Source organism: Myripristis murdjan, chromosome 13 (assembly GCF_902150065.1).
Source record: "Myripristis murdjan chromosome 13, fMyrMur1.1, whole genome shotgun sequence".
Taxonomy (NCBI): domain Eukaryota; kingdom Metazoa; phylum Chordata; class Actinopteri; order Holocentriformes; family Holocentridae; genus Myripristis; species Myripristis murdjan.
In genome coordinates this window covers 2,486,997-2,496,219 of record NC_043992.1, presented here as the reverse complement: position 1 = coordinate 2,496,219, position 9,223 = coordinate 2,486,997, and positions in this window count along the sequence as shown.

The window sequence follows — 9,223 nt, the reverse complement described above, 5'->3', positions numbered from 1 at the left end:
TTCTATGATCATTACAAGGTTTTCATGGAAGATGTGATAAACAATGGTGATGCTGAGCTCGCCCCAGTTGCATCTACTGGTGAAGTCGTTTGGTATATACCACACCATGGTGTGTACCATCCAAAGAAGCCTGGCAAGCTTAGAGTTGTTTTCGATTGCTCGGCTAAATTTTGTGGCATCTCCTTGAATGATACCTTGTTGACAGGTCCTGATCTGATCAATTCTTTGGTGGGAGTTCTCTGTCGCTTTAGGAAGGAAGCAGTTGCCATCATTTGTGATATCGAGAGGATGTTCCATCAGTTCCTTGTGACACCTAAGCATCGCACTTACCTGAGATTTCTATGGTGGGAGCATGGAGACCTCGACAGCGAGCCCAAAGAATATCAGATGGCAGTTCACCTCTTCGGCGCTGCTTCTTCTCCAGGGTGCGCTAACTTCGGCCTCAAATATCTGGCACAGCAACTTAAGTCAGATTACCCAGCTGCTGCATCCTTTGTTGAAAGCAGTTTCTACGTCGATGATGGGCTGGCGAGTGTCTCTACAGTTAAGGAGGCCTCTGACCTGATCGTGAAAGCACAAGAGATGTGCAAAAGAGGAGGCCTGCGACTTCACAAATTTAACTCAAACATGAGTGAAGTTCTTTCCTCTGTGCATCCATCTGAAAGAGCAGCTAGCACAGAGCATATTGAGCTCAATTCAGGCTTGGCTTCAGTGGAGCATGCCCTGGGGATCCAGTGGCTAATAGAAAGTGACAGTTTCAGTTTCAATATAAACTTGAAAGACAAGCCAGCTACACGCCGTGGCATTCTATCTGTCATAGCTTCTCTGTATGATCCACTGGGCTTTGTAGCTCCATTTGTCTTGAGTGGAAAGTGTGTTCTGCAGGAGTTGTGTCGCAGAAGTGTTGGATGGGATGACCTGCTTCCGGATGATTTGCACCCACGGTGGGAGGAGTGGAAGGCTGGTCTTCAAAATCTATGCAGGGTGTCAATCCCAAGGTGTTACCATCCTAGAGACTTCGGCAAGATCGTAAGGGTAGAGCTGCACCACTTTTCAGACGCGAGTAATGTGGGATATGGTGCATGTTCTTACCTGAAATACAAGAATGATGAGAATAAAGTACACTGCAGTCTAGTCATGGCCAAGGCAAGAGTCGCTCCAACAAAGATCACAAGCATCCCTCGCTTAGAACTTTCAGCTGCTGTGACCGCAGCCAGACTGAGTATTCTGTTGAAATCAGAACTTGACATTAAGATTGATGAAGAATTCTTTTGGACAGATTCTCAAGTCACTCTGGCATACATCAACAATGACGCACGGAGATTTCATGTGTTTGTGGCAAATCGTGTCCAGTTGATAAGAGAGAACACCAATCCAAGCCAGTGGCGTTATGTTGACACAGCCAAAAATCCAGCTGACCACGCTTCCAGGGGTCTTAGAGCCTCTGATATTTTGTCAACAAACTGGCTGTCAGGGCCTGAATTCTTGTGGAAGGAAGAAGTTCATGAGGGAGTTAGACCATCAACTGACCTGCTGGTCGGCGACCCTGAGGTCAAAACCTCCAAGACCTTTGCCACGAGAATCAGTGATTGTACAGACATTCTCAACCGTCTGTCAAGATTTTCATCCTGGACAACACTTCTGAAGGTGGTGGCAAGAATTAAGAGACTAGCTTTAAGGCCAAAGTGTCTTATAAATTTTGTGACTGTCAAGGAGCATGAGAATGCTGTTGAAACTGTGATAAAGCTTGTTCAACAGCAAGCATTCAGCAGAGAGATGAAGGTGCTTGAGGCTGGGAAAAGCCTTCCTTCTTCTAGTCCCCTCTTCTGCCTCGATCCATTCTTGAAGGAGGGTAGACTGCATGTTGGTGGAAGACTTAAACATTCTTCTCTCAGTGAAGAATTCAGACATCCGCTTATTCTGCCGAAAGACAGCCATATCACTCAGCTTATCATATCTCACTATCACGTTCAAACATGTCACCAAGGTCGAAGTCAGACTCAAATGGAGCTCAGAGCAAATGGCTTTTGGATTATCAGCTGTAGCAAGTTGGTCGCTAAGTTGATCCACAAATGCGTTCTATGTAGGAAAATGAGGCGTCCAGTTGAGGAGCAGCGAATGGCTGAACTTCCTAAGGAGCGCATTGAAGCATCTGCCCCATTCACACACTGCGGCATGGATTGCTTTGGACCATTTGTCATTAAAAAGAATCGCAAAGAGCATAAGAGGTATGGCCTGATATTTACCTGTCTCTATTCTCGAGCTGTCCATCTTGAAATGTTAGAGGATCTATCCACTGATTCCTTCATCAACTCCTTACGGTGCTTTATCGGTCTGAGAGGGGCAGTGCGACAACTTTACTGTGACCAAGGCCGGAACTTCATAGGAGCAAGTAATGCACTAAAGGAATCACTCAAACAATGTGATCATCAAGCGTTGCAAGCATTTCTGGCCGAAAAGCAATGTGAGTTTATCTTTAATGCTCCATCAGCAAGCCATGCTGGTGGAGTTTGGGAGCGCCAGATACGCACTGTTCGAAATGTACTGAATGCCACCTTGGCTCAAAGCCTAGGAAGACTTGATGATGCTTCTTTAAGAACACTCTTTTATGAGGCCATGGCCATTGTCAATAGTCGGCCCTTGACTGTAGATGGGTTAAATGACCCCAATTCCCTTGAGCCCTTAACGCCCAATCATTTAATTCAAATGAAGTCAAAGATTGCTCTTCCACCTCCAGGGAAATTTGTGAGTGAAGATATGTATAGTGCAAAGCGCTGGCGTCGTGTTCAGTACTTGATTGAGCAGTTCTGGAGTCGATGGAAGAGGGAGTATCTCCTTAACATCTCCACCCGGCAGAAGTGGCATGTGCCTCGGCGCAATCTCAAGGTGAATGATGTGGTTATTGTGAAGGAGGACTTACTTCCAAGGAATCAGTGGCAGTTGGGACGAATAGTGGAAACAACTGTGGACAGTGACGGCCTAGTGAGAAGAGTGAAACTACAAGTGGGAGAGAAGGACTCAGGGAAGCTTCATTCCAAATCAAAGCCCACAACTGTGGAGAGACCAGTTCAAAAGTTAGTGTTGCTCTTTGAAAGTGAACAGTGAGATAGAATACATGTACACATATTTGCACAGACATGCACATTTAGCCCTTTACATAATGCAACCTTTTGTTTACTTGCACAACTCAAGGGTTAAATGGTCCTGAAGATTTTGAATCATTCAAGAATTGGATGTTTATTAATGAATGATTGGTGGGAGTGTAAAGGACCATATAGGCTAGATGGGATTTTGTGTTTGTTTACTTGAAATCAATAATAATATGGGATTGTTTCTGGGCATGTCTGTAATTTATTTTGTAACATTTTGAATGTGTTTTTTTTTTGTTTTGAGTGACCTCTATGTGTGACCCGGAAGCTATTCACCTGTGCCATTTGAAATTTGTCCCGGTAGCTCCGTAGTTCACAGCTTTCAAGGCAGCCAGCAGGTGAACACCTCGCTTGGGCCTGCTGGCTTATTGTCACCTCGCACGCATTTCTTTTGCCTGTCTTCCATACATTTATGGCTGAAAGAAGGACTACGGTATTTAATATGTGCATTCCTTGGAGAGCGCAGCGAGGTATGTTTGATTGTTATGACTACATGTGTATAAATTTTAGTGTAGCGATTTTATTTATTTACATAATATTTTTGGTGTGCTATTTGTGGGTGCGCTATTTTGTGAAATGTTTGCATATCTTTTTCAATGCAGTTTTCACGGTGTCGTATGAAGTGGAGCTTGATTAATAAAGAGAACTACGCATCAGTTGAGACTCTCAGTCGTTTTTACTCCGGGGGACTGCTACTGTACTTAACAAAAAAAGGTGAAATAACTGAAAACATGTTTTATATTCTAGTTTCTTCAAAATAGCCACCCTTTGCTCTGATTACTGCTTTGCACACTCTTGGCATTCTCTCGATGAGCTTCCAGAGGTAGTCACCTGAAATGGTTTTCACTTCACAGGTGTGCCTTATCAGGGTTCATTAGTGGAATTTCTTGCTTTATCAATGGGGTTGGGACCATCAGTTGTGTTGTGCAGAAGTCAGGTTACTACACAGCCGACAGCCCTATTGGACAACTGTTAAAATTCATATTATGGCAAGAACCAATCAGCTAACTAAAGAAAAACGAGTGGCCATCATTACTTTAAGAAATGAAGGTCAGTCAGTCCGGAAAATTGCAAAAACTTTAAATGTGTCCCCAAGTGGAGTCAAAAACCATCAAGCGCTACAACAAAACTGGCACACATGAGCACCGACCCAGGAAAGGAAGACCAAGAGTCACCTCTGCTTCTGAGGACAAGTTCATCCGAGTCACCAGCCTCAGAAATGGCAAGTTAACAGCAGCTCAGATCAGAGACCAGATAAATGCCACACAGAGTTCTAGCAGCAGACCCATCTCTAGAACAACTGTTAAGAGGAGACTGCGTCAATCAGGCCTTCATGGTCAAATAGCTGCTAGGAAACCACTGCTAAGGAGAGGCAACAAGCACCCAGCTGTGCTATATTTTTATTTTTAATATTTTATTTGCCCAATCTACCTTGTCAATAAATTAGTTTACACATAGTTCCACCTCTGCCTCTTGTGTGTCTGTGGTGTGGCCCGGGGATTTTACTCAATCAGTACAACCTTGTGACACGTCCACTTGGACACATGTGGCTCCACCTCCCGAATTAACTCGCCTATAATAAAATATATAATATGTATATAAAGCCAACTTGCTTTAGCCTCAGTAGAAGCCCTGAGAAAATCTACCTCCCTCTCTCCATCGCGGATTTAGGATTTAGGATTTAGGATAGCGCAGTCTGCCCTTAAAGGCAATGGCACCTGGCACACTGATTGGTTTAACTGGCGTAACACCCAGAACACGCCTATGCATAATATAGCGGGTAGCGGAGGTGTTTTGCGGATAGCGGGAGGTGCACAAGATAGCAACTTTTACGGGGGAACGCCTCTTCCTAAATCCTAAATCCGCAAATAGCGGGTTTAGGGAGTCTGGCGCAAGATAGGGCCCATAGTATACAATATAATAATACTGTTTGAAGCCATGACCACACACATCCTCAAATATCTACACTATTGCTGTCCCACACAGTATCATCTTATTCTTACAATCAGGCTTAGAAATCTGATCTGATCTACCTGTTGTTCCAGTACTTCCTTTTTCATTTTCATTCATTCTATATATTACAGATATGTTTTTTTTGTAATTATACAACACGTAGATCCGACCGAGCAATCTGATTGGTCAATCAGATGAGCAATTGAGCACGGCTAGCCGTGCTCAAATGAAAAAAACCTCTTCACTGAAAATATTACTCCGCCCGGCAATGTTATTGCCCGAGTCTGTGTGGTTTCCATGGCAACAAGAAACGCTTCACTGAAAACCCGCATCAAAAGCCGCTGTCAACTTTGTTAGTCTGCATAATGGACCGTTTTGTTGTCAATTTTGATATATTTGGCGACCTAAGTTTGGATAAACGGCTGAACGGGGAAGACAAGACAGAAGAGAAAAAGAAGAGAGTACGCGAGAGTGACGAGTGAAGGGCTGGACCAGCTGGAGAGGTCAGGAAATGAAGCCGGTACGGCCCGGTCAACGTCTTGGGCCGTCAAATGTCTACAAGACTACCCGACAAACACCAGGCAAACAGCTGATTTCTCACCTGTAAGGAAAGAAGAGCTAAACAAGATCCTCCGTGAATTTTATGGAGCTTTAATTTCTACAATAGAGAATGAAATGCGGAGTCAGCACCACGGACAGTACCTGTAAGATTTTCCACAGAGATGTGCGGCTATAGCTTTTTTCTTGTTATTAATGTGTTAATGTTATCAGTTATTAATTAGCCTATTAATCGTTATTAATTTGTTTAGTCTTTATGAGTTGCCTAGGCCATTGATTGAATTAGGCTAATTTGTCAATTTGTTTGCATCTGTACATTGAAATGAACATTTAATAAAGCAACACATCTGTGAAAACTGTCGTCTTTATTTCAGAGGTAAATTGATAACAGCCTGAAAAGGTGATTAGCAAAAGCCCCTGAAAGGTGGGGTTGAAATGATATAACTCTGTTCAGCCTTAATGTGACTGCTTAGGCCTACTGTTACTTTTGCTGCTTCGCCACATTAATCGGAGCTGACGTTAAACTGGAGTGACACACCGCCAGCTGAAATAAAACATCTGCCGGTGAGTTTATGAAAAGATTGTTTGTTGTGGTGCCGACACTGAAAAGCAGTAGCCTATATTTAAATATAGCCTAACTGTTCATATAAGATGGTTGTAGATAGACTAAAGATCAGCTATGCTGCTGAGTCGTTGTCACGGCACCTGTTAGATTAAAAATGACTGAGAAGTCGGCAGAAGTATAACTATCAGTCCATGAAAAAATATTTTTTCCCAGCGGATATTCTAGTAACAACATGATTGAGCTATCAGAGCAGTTTTTTTGCTATCTATCTGTGGTATTTATTCAGTTTTGGGAATTCACGATGTCTAGAAAACATGGTAAGTCCAAGTTGGCTGGCTGACAGGGACTAGTTAACGTCAGATCTCTCAGATTTCCACTGAAACGGAGAGAATAGGCCTACTAGCAAAAAAAAAAACTTTTACATTTTGGCAGCGAAATGCCCACAGTATGAATACATTTTGATTATACATTTTATTTTGTTGGTAATAGGCTAGTTGTATAATCGCATTATTACACTCACTTCAGTGATGCGGCCAGGAACGAGGCGCTTGACAATAATAACGGTCAAGCACACCCTCTCGTGTAATAATGCTTAAATGTATGGTATAGGAGATCATAAATAAAGCCTACGCTGCTGCGCAATAATCCATTTTTGTTTCCACTCTGGCTGACGTGTCACTGTGCTCTGACATATTTTGACTAGGCTACCACCAAAAATACAAAACAACACAAACAAACAAACAAACAAACAAAAACACATAGCTAACGGCAAGCCAAGTTGCATGGTGGACTTGGATGAGAGATGAAATAAAGTGAAATGTAAACTGTGTCAGGTAGGAATTATGTATCTAACACAGTTCAGTGTAACACGTTACAGGTGCAATAACCGCTTACGATCTCAGGTCTGTCAGTACTAAAACATTATCTGGCACCATACTGAGCTGACAAGTCAATCAGATTATGTTTTGGGTATGATTTTTTATTTTATTTTTCAGACTGGTATTGCTCATGTTTATACTCAAACAGCTTTTCCCCACCAACCTGTTATTATATAACAGCAGCAGACCAAACATGGTGACGGCCAGGAACATCAATCGTCTGAAAAACCTGCGCCTACACTGCTGCTGCTGATGGCCCCTTACGTCCATACTGGCTGCTTTCTGTAGGATGTGGTTTAGATGTGACTCCCAGAACCTGCCGAGAAAACCTGTGAAGAGGAAGTGAGTGAGTGTTTCTTGTCCTTTGACTCTGTTGCAGAACAGCTGCACAGTGGGTAGGAACTGTGCATTTGCATATATCAAAGTCTCACGAACTGCTGTATGGAACTTTCAGGGCTCTATTTTCACAGACCAGGCGAGGTGGGGGCGCAGCGCAACTGTGCTGCGCCAACTGGGTGTGGCCAAGTGGATTTTGCAATTTTAGCACGCCGTGCGCAGTGGCACAAGTACTCCGCCGTTCCTCCTACCGGCACAAGGGAGGAGAGAAGGCATGGAGTGGGTTTTACACAGCCCATTCACTTTAAACCAATCAATTGAGCCCCTGTCCTTGCCTTTAAAATGCGCTGTGCAAAGGCGTGATGAACGTTTACACAGTTGACAAGGAGGTCTACTGCCGCAGGCGGAGCAGACCCAGTGTAGTGCAACTTTGGCTGACAGGCGCGCAGTGCGCACACCAAAAACCTGGTCATGGGCAGGTTTCCAGAATGTCAGGCACATTAACAATGCAATAAATACCGACAAAAAGCACTATTCCACATTAATTTATCTCCATATCGACTGTCCCATCACAACTGACGTCAGGTCAAAGGAAATTGGCACCGTTTGTGCTGATTGTGAGGTTTGGTGACGTGTGCTCACTGCCCGCCTGTCAGCTGAAATTCCACTATGCCGCCCCGCTGCGCCTTGCGCTGAAAGTAGACGTGGTTTCAGATGGCGAGCTTTTGGCGCACCTCGGCGAAGCCTTTTGGCACGAAAATGTCACTGTGCCAAGCTGAATCTGTCGACACCTCCCCCTGCTGCGCCGCCACTCCCATCTCAGCGCACCTCGGTCTGCGAAAATACTAAACTGTGCGCGCCTCGGGTTGCGCTGGTCGAAAATAGCTCTGCACGGGGTGCGCCTCACTGTGCCACCCTGCGCTGCGCTGGGAAAATAGAGCTCTCAGTGTCAGCAATTATTTGTGGTCATCACTTCCCTTTTCCACAGTAAGTGGAGGAGGAAGATTCCATTGTGAAATAATTACTAAAACTGACTAAAGCTGGTCAACTGACCAAGTAAATGAAATGAATGCAGGGACTTTTATTGAGGAATTTCTCCAAAATGCTTTATTGGGGAATATCATTTGGTGAGTTTTATCAAGAGCTGAGTGTAATCCACTGGCAGGCAGTGAGTCAGTGAAATGAATTTGGGTCGGCAGTCTATTGGCTCCACAGATACAGAGAGCTTTGTATCATCAGCGTAAAAATGGTAACCCCCATATTTACATGGCCTAAAGGTAACATATAAACATCGCACAAAAAGTAAGGAAATGTGTGTTTGGTAGATTATTTCTTTGTTGTAACAATGCTTTTTGGCAATAAAGCCTGTATATTTCCCTTTTAAATGGTGCCACATTTGTAAGGAACATGCATTTGTGGGATGAGCAGCAGAGCTGAGTGTGTGAGTTGTGCCTATGAAAAATTTGCAATAACCACACCTGCAGTAACATAACCAAACCACACCTGTAGTAACAGAACACAGAACTACCGATAGTCGTCACATTTGGGAGGGAAAAAGCTCAACCTCCCACAAGAACTCTGATGTCTGGGGTGGTACATAAAGTATCTGACTCATAAACTTGGGTAACAATTTTTATTAAAATAATATTCTGGAGGTTTAAGTTGCTGGGCTCATATTGATCCTGGTTGATAAAAAAAGGTAACAGGAGGGTTAAAAGCATTTGGGAAAATACCAGATAATAAGGAGGACTTTAAAATGGGAAGCGCATGTGAAGAAAGGCTAT